This window comes from Acyrthosiphon pisum, chromosome A1 (genome assembly GCF_005508785.2).
Source record: "Acyrthosiphon pisum isolate AL4f chromosome A1, pea_aphid_22Mar2018_4r6ur, whole genome shotgun sequence".
In the NCBI taxonomy this organism is placed as follows: domain Eukaryota; kingdom Metazoa; phylum Arthropoda; class Insecta; order Hemiptera; family Aphididae; genus Acyrthosiphon; species Acyrthosiphon pisum.
The window spans coordinates 96,411,047-96,422,500 of NC_042494.1; the positions used below are offsets into that span (position 1 = coordinate 96,411,047).

General features: G+C 29.1%; 2 long non-coding RNA genes across 2 annotated transcripts; both read left to right on the forward strand.

The window, feature by feature from the left end:
* The first annotated feature begins 389 nt into the window (after positions 1–389).
* NV4 (uncharacterized LOC100302493) lies at positions 390–1,765 on the forward strand. Its single transcript, NR_028069.1, is given in 1 exon segment — positions 390–1,765. It is a non-coding gene; the product is annotated as an uncharacterized LOC100302493 (long non-coding RNA).
* A 7,405-nt stretch (positions 1,766–9,170) lies between these two features.
* Positions 9,171–10,523, forward strand: NV5 (uncharacterized LOC100302494). Its single transcript, NR_028071.1, is given in 1 exon segment — positions 9,171–10,523. It is a non-coding gene; the product is annotated as an uncharacterized LOC100302494 (long non-coding RNA).
* The last annotated feature ends 931 nt before the right edge of the window (positions 10,524–11,454 follow it).

Below are 11,454 nucleotides of genomic sequence, written 5' to 3' on the forward strand. Positions count from 1 at the left end.
AGTAACTTATTTGTTGGAAGCCGATAAAAGGAAAAAAAATAGTTTTGATATTTGAATCATGGTACAAACTATGAACTATAATATATTCTGCAATTTGGACCAATTTCATGTATGGACATTTATACATTTTTAATTGTACGTTGTCTCTGGCATTGTAATATAGTATACGCGTTTCAACATTATTACTATCATACGAGAGATGAATTTAATAAGCGATTAATTCGTTTGGTATACGTAACACATGACATTTTGAACTTGACAATATATATATCGTTAATCACTGCTACGGAGCACAAGCAATAACACGACACGGGCGTATCTCCCACCACACTCAATTACGGTGCTTAGAGGGACGGCGGTTCGGTACGGTTGGCTTTGGCAAAGGCCGATCTCTCACTCTACGTTCCAATCCGTTAACGTTAACACAGCTTTTGTACCGGAGGAGGATAGTTGTGGTCTTTTGAGCTACGAGTCGACTAAGTTTACTCCGCAATACCACATTTTTCGTTGACAAAAATCGAGTGTTGTTTTATCCAACGGATCACCACACTACACGCTGCAATCGGACCACGTGGATCCTTTACAGTCCACGGCCAAGTCTCTGTCAACCACCATGAGATTATTGTACGGGTTTTTAATCATCATGCTAACTATTTATCTCAGCGTTCAAGATTTTGATCCAACCGAATTTAAAGGGCCATTCCCAACGATAGAAATTTGTAGTAAGTATTGTGCTGTAGTCTGCAATTATACCAGTAGACCCTGTTACTGTGTTGAAGCCGCAAAGGAGCGTGATCAATGGTTTCCTTACTGCTACGACTGAGGGCCAGAAATACTGGTGTGATAAGTATTGTAATTTACTCTGCGGTGACGGTATCCCCTGTTCGTATTTGCAATACAAATCGCTGAATGGCCTGGGATATCCTCACTGTGGCGACTAACAATTATAAGTTACTGTGTATGTTAATTTGTAGGAAAATTCATTTGTATTAACTAATTTATTGTAAAACATAGTAACATCTTATTCTTATCACAACGATTGAATTATGTACCAATGAATACATACATTTGTAAGACAATACAAATAATTAAAAATATTTTTTTCTTTTCTATAAAAATTGATTGACGTTTACAGATTTTAAATTATTCCTCTAACGCATTTTTTAAGGATTTTGATTGCTTCATATCCTACTTATTACCGATTCAATATACGTTTTAACTGGTATTAGATTCTTAGAAATATTTTATAGACGATTTCCTATGCTTATGCCGTCAACGAGTAGTAGTGCTAGTAGTAAATAATCATTGTACAAATGTGTTTCTATCTCATTAAATAATTATTACCACAATGCCTTTATTCACTGATTACAATATACTTGTACCTACATTCTTTGTTTCCGATCTATACTATAAAACCTCTATTTTATACATTTATTCTATATTTCAATATTTTCTTGTAAAATGAATTTGTTTATACTAAGTTCTTTAGTTGTTGAACTATAATAGATAATATTATGTCCTAGAGCTGATAAAAAAAAAACCATGTATTTACGTAAAAAATAATAATGAAATCTGTAATTAGAAAAATGTATCTAAAACTAATTATGATTGTACACTTATGTTAAACAATAAATGTATGTATTATATTAAATTACCAAACACAATATATTATGCTATGTTCTTACTACCTAAATATTTGTTCTTGTTGTTACTGAGAAGCTGTAGTTACCTATTTCGTTTGAATAAATATAATTATTTTGGTTAATTGGTGCGTGGTAACCATTTAACTTTATGTCATTGAAAACGCGATAAGTGTGTAGTTTAAAATAATTGCCTTGAATATAATATATACTATTATATAGTATCTATAATCTATATAATATATAATATAATAGTATAATAACTATAATAGCAATAAAATATACCAATACTTTATTGTGGTAGCCGCCGCAACGAATTTAAATTCTTAGGATGTATTTGTATTATTATTATAGAGTTATTACTACCTATAGTAATTTATTATAAAAGATTATAGCTTAGCTACGGTTCCTTACCACACAATATACAAACGTGTTTCAACCAACCACTCCAACCTTTACTCCCCCCCCCCCCCCCCATAAACAATAAACAGCTAATGCTTATAATTTAAGGGATCTGGTGCGTAATCAATTCTGAGGAGTAAAAACTAGACATTATATTATATTTCAGTTTATATGGGTCTTGTCAATATGTTGGAAATAAATGGACGGTTTTTAAGAGAAAGGGCTTAAGTCAAAAATTGATATTTTTGAGGAGACATAAAAAACATTATAACTTTGTAAATTTTTAATGTTTTTACATTTTGTATTCATAATCATGTTTAATAAGTGTTTTGTTATTTTATTATTAAATATATTTTAGTTTTTATTTAGTTTATTCAAATTATAATGACTTAAGACCTAGTATATGTAATTTTATAAGACTAATGCCCTTTCGAATTATGACTTAAGACCTATTGCATTTAATTTTATAAGACTTATGCCCATAAGCGTGCGCAGAATTTCTGGCAGGGTAGTCATATACATAAGCAGTCCTGTAAAGTATTTAAGTAAAAGTATTCAAATACTTTTTTAAGTATTGAATAACTTTTTAAATACTTTCAGCATGAAGTATTTTGAATAGTATTTTAAATACTTTTTGGTATTGAATACTTTGGTTTTTTATATCGAACATTTTATTTTTATTCGAAATAATTGGTTGGTAAAATATCATTGTTAACTGCAATAATAGAATAATAGGTAGTTTTATTTAGTATTCTGTATTTCTGTGTTAGCTGAGGCCTGAAGGTTTGTGAAAACCAGATTTCTGAAAATAGTTATTGAATAACAACCAATATTCCCTTTAAACTATTAGCTAACTATTAGATAACCTACTACCTATGTGTTTATATTACGATAATTAGAAACCCACTTTAAAAACCAAAAGTATTTGAAAAGTATTCCAAATACTTTTTCAGAGTATTTGAGTAGTATTTGAAATACTATACAATTTAAGTATTTTAGTAGTATCTTAAATACTTAAAAAAAATGTATTTGAGTATTTACTCAAGTACTTTTTAAAAGTATTCTTTACAGGACTGTACATAAGTACATAAAACATTAACACACGCACATATTATTACGCATATATTTTAATATTCATATTCACGCCTAAGTTATAAAAACTAATTTGGATGGGGTAACTTCATTTAACTACATTTACCATAGGTAGTAAAAAAGTATTTTATGATTGGCTATCAATTATTATAATAATTATATTTATTATTGAGGGGGCTGGGGGAGTTCGTATAGTAGTCGAGTGCCTACTATGACTACCCCGTGAGCACGATTATGCTTATGCCTTTTGTCTTTAAAATAAGTTATAATTAGTGACTTAGGCCTTTTCTCATACAAAAGAAATTCTGTATAACGACTTATTACCATACGCATTCTATTTTATCTCGTAAACCAAATCTCACACGAAATTTGCAGTGGTACCATTCAACGCGGCTTGAAATTTCACACAGAATATGTCTAAAATTGACTTAAGCCCTTTCTTTTAAAAAACCGTCCAAATGAATTTTAGTGTGTGTAATTCGTTAGTTACTTGATCACGTTGTATTATAGAAGTATACAATAGTGACCGGATTTGTACGTCTGTAATTTTACCTACTCGCATGCAAATTTATAAACATGTTTTTTTTCAAAAATACTGCCAGTGACTTCAATCACTATATTCAGTAGGCTGTTCCAATTTAAATTTTGAAAACCATGACGTTTGCAGGAATATTATCATCCCGGATGGTTGTGACTATCACAACCTAGGAGTCATTGCTTGTGACGTGAATACCTACCTCTGTTACGCGGTAATAATCGGTATATATATATTATTATGTAGCCACAAAGTACTAGTTGATACTTACATTGTACATATTATATATATAATAAATATAACATATAAATACCTAAACGGCAATTTACATCGGCGTACCTAAATACGTGCCTAGTTACACAATTTTATATCATTGAGTAGATACTTAAAATATAGTATAAATATTATATTTTAGCTACAAATCCTTCACATATACAAACGTGTTTCGACCAACGTTTCCAACCGTCCCTCCCTCCCTACAAACAAAAAAACAGCTAATGGCCATAGTTGCCGGGCTTAGATCAATAATAATAAAAAAAAAATATTATATAATATATTATATTAATTATATTTAATTGTATACTCATTCCTCAATGATGACATTATCTTATTAAATATTATACTTATTAATACATTCTCAAGCTCTTTGATCGAAAAATTGATTATTTTCATTATTGTAGAAAAAAATCTAGAATTTTAAATCTTTATAATTACGTAGCTAAAACAGATCGGCGCCACTGTTGTATTCCATTTTACCCTTTAGTGGTTGATAAAATATAATAATATATTGTTATTAACACAACCGCCGTCACGAGTTTTAATCGTTAGGTCGTATAATAAAATTACGTGATCACAACAGTAACAGATCATCCCGGATGACTGTGGCTTCTCGTACCCCAATAGTCATCACTTGCGACGTGAATACCTCTGGTACGTGGTAACTATAGGTAAGTATATATTATCAATTACCATAATAGTACATTTATATTTTATATTATATATTCATACGATTATGGCTATACCTACATATCAGAGACTGGAACCTATAGGGTGTTTCGGTTCCGGTTATTAAATTAATTTGTTAAGGGTTCCGGTTTCGTTTCGGTTTTCTAAAAAGATATAAGGGTTCTAGAACCGGTTAATACCGGTTTTGAAAAATACCTGTTAATTTCGGTTATTTTCGGTTAATTTTGATTTCTGATTATTAGAGATTTATTAAAAAAATAGTCTGAAATAATTTATTTATTCATGTTTAAATTGTAATTATTTCATGAAAATAGAAGGTATTATGAAAAGTTAAAAAAACATTAAAACACAATACCAACATCACCATTGCTGACTGCCGCCGTGCTAGATCGTCGCACGTCGTCAATGTCATATAAAATGGATTTTCTTATCTACTATTTTAAGTTTTACAATTTTGAATAATATTATGCCCGTATTATTATTTATAACTATATATTTTCACTCGACTAGAGTCTAGAGGTTTATTTCTATTAATAATCGATTGGTTGATAGTGTTGACACGACTCTCTGATTCTCCGTCGACAAATTACAAGTCACAACACAAAATAAAAAAAAAATTAAAAGATTTTACTTTTATTTTTCTGAATCTGCAAATGGATAAACAAAATAGTCATTTCTATAGTCTTACTTTTACTAGTCCAAATAACTAGTCTACCCTAACCTAAATAACCTTTTTATAATTAAGGTTACGGTTTTTCATTTTTGGAAATAAAGGTTCCGGTCCCAGTTACGGTTCCTAAATTTTTAAGGTTAACCGGTTCTTCTCGGTTTCGGTTCTGGTCCCTGCTACATATATAATAAGATTTGTTAAGTTGTTCTTAGAGCAATAATTAAAAAATATCAAAAATACTCTAAAACAATTTTTTTTTATAAAGCGTTCATAACTTACTAAATATGTTAAACAACTTTATAAAAGTACTTAAAAATCACAGAAATAATTAAAAAATTTCGTAGAAATCTCATCAAACTTTAAATTTAACACTTTAAAATTTAAAATGTAGGTAATACAAAATTTTTCATAAAATGTATTCAGTGTACATACAAAAGAAAATTAGAATAACGATAAATATTCAATTTTTATGAGCGATTGTAGTTCAAATTTTGACAAATTTTATTGAATATTTACACTTTAAGACAAGTTTTTCTTCAAAACTTTTTTGTTTTTCAAAAAATATTAATCTAAGAAACTTGAAAGATAACCCAGAATACTCACAGAAAACTGCAAGTGGCGAACACGGAAAGAGGACAAAAGGTGTAGGTACTGTAACGAACCAGCAAAATTATAATTTTGCGAAACTGTATAAAAAATACTATTATATTTTTATAAATATTTATTTTAGTTGAATCACCTATTTTTATTCTTTTGTTTATGATTATTATTTATACGAACAATGTAAATGCTTTACGCCTTTATATGTATTAAATTTGATGATATTATTACTAAAATTAGGAATGTCTAAGATTATGTGAATATTATTAATATATAATACAACGTTAGTAAATTATTACAACGTTGCGGTTAAGTTAAAAGAATTTAAAAAAACGTATTTATGATTCCTAGATTTTCCGTGTAGAGGAAAAATATCGAGTAGCTTATTACATTTTTTTATTTTCATTTATGTTTACCTACTATTGGTTAACGATTTTAAAAACGTTAATTTACTTTAACATTTCTAAATAACGTTTTTGATAATTTTGTTTTTTTGGAATATTTTCTTATAATCATAAACGCGTGATATATAAGTGTATACCTTTATTGGTACTTACAATTGATTTTAGGTACTTAAACGTTACAACTAATTATTTTTAATTTTTAAATTTAAATTACATAATTAGGTATATTAATTTTTATGAAAATTAAAAAATAAAATTCCTTTAAATTTAAAAAGTTCGTTATTCGTGAATCCCTAGTAAAGTTATTGAGTATCAGATAATAATAATCCTGAACTGAGAAATTTAACATACGATTATGTAAAATAAAACCAAAAATCGAAAGTTGCTCTAATACGCATTGACCTTTAACAAACGATAATTACCTATTTTTCGATAGCAGAATTATTATTATTATTTTTATATTAATTAATAATTTTTTTCGTTTTTATTTTGATTTCGATTTTTTTGTTATCCTCGTAATGTGGAATTTCATTTTCGTTTTAATTTTTTTTTCTCGTTTGATAACATTTTTTTAAATTTGTTTTTATCCCTGGTTAATACTAAATAAGGAACATCTCATCGTCGCCAACCGTCTCTAAAATCGGACGACATAACAATCATATGTTGTACAAATAATGATCGCTTTAATCGCCATAATTCAATCACTGACAATCACTACTTATACGTGCATTATAATACAATAAATAATTATCATCATGTTATTTTATAATCAATACCGAACTCGTAGGCTATAATAATATATAAATTCTCACTTACCTATAACTGTTGTTCAATTCATACTTATTGTAATCAAAATGTATATAAAAACGTATAATGTCACAATATACGCCCACAAATTATATTTATTAGCCAATTTATTGCAATTTTAAAACGAAAAAAAAATATTTACCGGGTAAAAAATTATCGGTAAAATGTACGTAAATTTACCATTTAAATTTACTGAGCTCCCATTTCTAAGTAGGTTGTATACATCGGTTAGCGTTGCTAAGTCTGTGATGAAATAATGCTACACGCGTATACACATCACGAAAAACCACTTCTATACGATCGATTACAAAATTACACAAACGTTCAAATATTATGTATTCTTTTGTAATATGATAACGTCAATTTACCGAATGTTATCTCGCCAAATCGAAGCACAATCGAATGGAAAATAAGTCTGATTTTGAAGCTATTCCTCGGAGTATTGCAGCGGAACATTTCTCTGCATAATAATATATATAATATTCAATGCTATATTATATTTAAACGAATTTTAATGACTGTTCCTATATTTAAGTGTATTATTTTGGCCGTATTTGTAGGTAAGTATAGTCACTCGTAAAGTCATGCGTATTATATTGCACAGTAGGTAACTCTTGTTTATATCGTGTTGTATATTTATTGACGGTTGGTCGAAGTAAAATATACCTATTCCTCACGATTTTACGTATTGTGAACAATTTCATAGGTACGTCTATTTGCAACATTGCTGGTTTAAACATATTATTTAGTAACTTATTTGTTGGAAGCCAATAAAAAGAAAAAAATATTTTTGACATTTGCATTATAGTAAAACTAGGGATCAAAATGCCGGAAAATTTACGGAAAAATTCGGAAAAAAACGGTTTTTTTTCCCAGAGCCTCGGAAAACGTGGAAAAATTGGAGAATATTAAAATAATACATTTCCGAAAAAAACCGAAGATTTCGGAAAATAAAAAAATTTCTTAACGCTTAAAAATTAAAATAATCTATGTAAAAAAAAAACCATTTTAAAAAATAGATATGGAAACCAGTCATTGTAATTTCACATTTGCCAATACGGTTATCAATGTATTGTTGTATTAAAATTTAAAAATATTAATACGAATATTTCAATATTTGTTCTAAAAATAACGTAGTTCCATATCAAATTGGTATTTATGTGGGAGAGTCTATTGTGTATTTCCCCGAAAATAAATCACCTGTATTTTTTAATGTAAAAAATTGTATACTTATTGTCTATTTATATTTGTAATAACTAATAACTAATAAGGTATTATAGTAACTGGCTGATAGGTTAATACATTATATTACAATTACAGTTACTGATGAGTGGTGGGTGATGACTATTTGATAGTTTTTATATTATTATCAAACTTATTGAGTTGGTAAATATATATTTAATTATAAAACAATATTAAGAAATAATAAGAAATAACTAATTAGTAAATACTTAATAGTTAGTACTTTAGTAGTTAATATTACAAATTATAATTACTTATAAATCAAGTATAGAATCCTCTAGATTTATCCATTACAGACTTTAAGTTAGGTATGGTGCATATATGATATAATATGTATGTAATATGATTATCAACTATCATTATTTATTAGATTGTTTCTACTATACATTACTTTTTCAGTTCTAAAGGAAAAAAACCATTTTTCCGGAAATTTTAAATGAAACCAAATTTTCTCAATTTTGATCCCTAAGTACAACTATGAACTATAATATATTCTGCAGTTTGGACCAATTTCATGTATGGACATTTATACATTTTTAATTGTACGTTGTCTCTGGCATTGTAATATAGTATACGCGTTTCACATTATTATTATCATACAAGAGATGAATTGAATAAGCGATTAATTCGTTTGGTACACGTAACACATGACATTTTGGACTTGACATTATATATATGTATATATATCGTATAATCACTGCCATGGAGTACAAGCAATAACACGACACGGGCGTATCTCCCACCACGCTCAATTACGGTGCTTAGAGGGACGGCGGTTCGGTACGGTTGGCTTTGGCAAAGGCCGATCTCTCACTGTACGTTCCAATCCGTTAACGTTATTACCGATGGAGGATAGTTGTCGTTTTTTGAGCTACGAGTCGACTAAGTTTACTCCACAATATCACATTTTTCGTTGACAAAAATCGAGTGTTGTTTTATCCAACGGATCACCACACTACACACTGCAACCGGACCACGTGGATTCTTCACAGTCCACGGCCAAGTCTCTGTCAACCACCATGAGATTATTGTACGGGTTTTTAATCATCATGCTAACTATCCATCTCAGCGTTCAAGATATCGATCCAAACACTTTAAGAGGGCCATACCCAACGAAAGAAATTTGTAGTAAGTATTGTGAATACAATGTAGTCTGCGGTGCCAGTTTACCCTGTATATGTGTTCAAGACGCAAGGCAGCTTGATCATTGGTTTGCTTACTGCTATGACGGAGGGCCAGAAATGCTGATGTGATAAGTATTGTAATTTACTCTGCGGTGACGGTATCCCCTGTTCGTATTTACAATACAAATCGTTGAATGTCCTGGGATATCCTCACTGTGGCAACTAACAATTATAAGTTACTGGGTATGTGAGTTTGTAGGAAAATTCATTTGTATTAACTAATTTATTGTAATACATAGTGACAGCTTATTCTTATCACAACGATTGAATTATGTACCAATGAATACATACATTTGTAAGACAATACAAACAATTAAAAATATTTTTTTCTTTTCTATAAAAATTGATTGACGTTTACAGATTTTAAATTATTCCTCTAACGCATTTTTTAAGGATTTTGATTGCTTCATATCCTACTTATTACCAATTCAATATACGTTTTAACTGGTACTAGATTCTTAGAAATATTTTATAGACGATTTCCTATGCTTATGCCGTCAACGAGTAGTAGTGCTAGTAGTAAATAATCATTGTACAAATGTGTTTCTATCTCATTAAATAGTTATTACCACAATGCCTTTATTCACTCATTACAATATACTTATACCTACATTCTTTGTTTCCGATGTATACTATTAAACCACTATTTTAAACATTTATTCTATATTTCAATATTTTGTTGTATAATGAATTTGTTTGTACTTAGTTCTTTAATTGTTGAGCTATAATAGATAATATTATGTCCTAGAGCTGATAAAAAAAACCATGTATTTACGTAAAAAATAATAATGAAATCTGTAATTAGAAAAATGTATCTAAAACTAATTATGATTGTACAAGTATGTTAAACAATAAATGTATGTATTATATTAAATTGACTAACACAATATATTATGATATGTTCTTACTACTTAAATATTTGTTCTTGTTGCTATTGAGAAGCTGTAGTTATTTTGTTTGAATAAATATAATTATTTTGGTTAATTGGTGCGTGGTAACGATTTAACTTTATCTCATTGAAAATGCGATAAGTGTGTAGTTTAAAATAATTGTCTTGAATATAATATATAATATTATATAGTATCTATATAATATATAATATAATATTATAATAACTATAATAGTAATAAAATATACCTATACTTTATTATGGTAGCCGCAGCAACGAATTTAAATCGTTAGGATGTATTTGTATTATTATTATTATTATAGTTTTTTTTTATTTACTGTGGTTAAGGCTACGACAACTGATTTTATTATAACCTGTGGTACTGTGGGGACGATACTGTATAGGTTTTTTTAACACGTGTGTGTGTTTGTGGCAAAGATTTGTCACTATAAATCCCGAGTGGTCACTGGTCACCCATCCTATATTAATTGACGGTTGGTCGAAGTACAATATACCTATTCCTCATGATTTTACGTATATTGTGAACAATTTCATAGGTATGTCTGTCTATTTGAAATTTTACTGTTTTACGCATATTTAGCAACTTATTTGTTGGAAGGTGATAAACAAGAAAAAAAATAGTTTTGACTCTTGAATCATATTTTTACAGTGAACTATAATGTATTCTTATCCTACAAATCACGAGAGATAAATTGAATAAGGGATTGATTTGTAAAACATACAGTTTCAGACTTGAACAAATATATCGTATAATCGCTACTATCACTACTACGAAGCACAAGCGATAACACTGTCGTATCTCCCACCACGCTCAATTACGGTGCTTGGAGGGACGGCCGCGGCGGTCTGGTACGGTTGGCGTCGGCAAAGTTCGATCTCTCACTCTACGCTCCAGACCGTTAACGTTACCACAGTTTTTACGATCGTCGTCGTTTTTTTGAGCCACGACTAAATTTACACCGCAATACCGCATTTTTCGTTTACAAGAATCGAGTGGAGTCT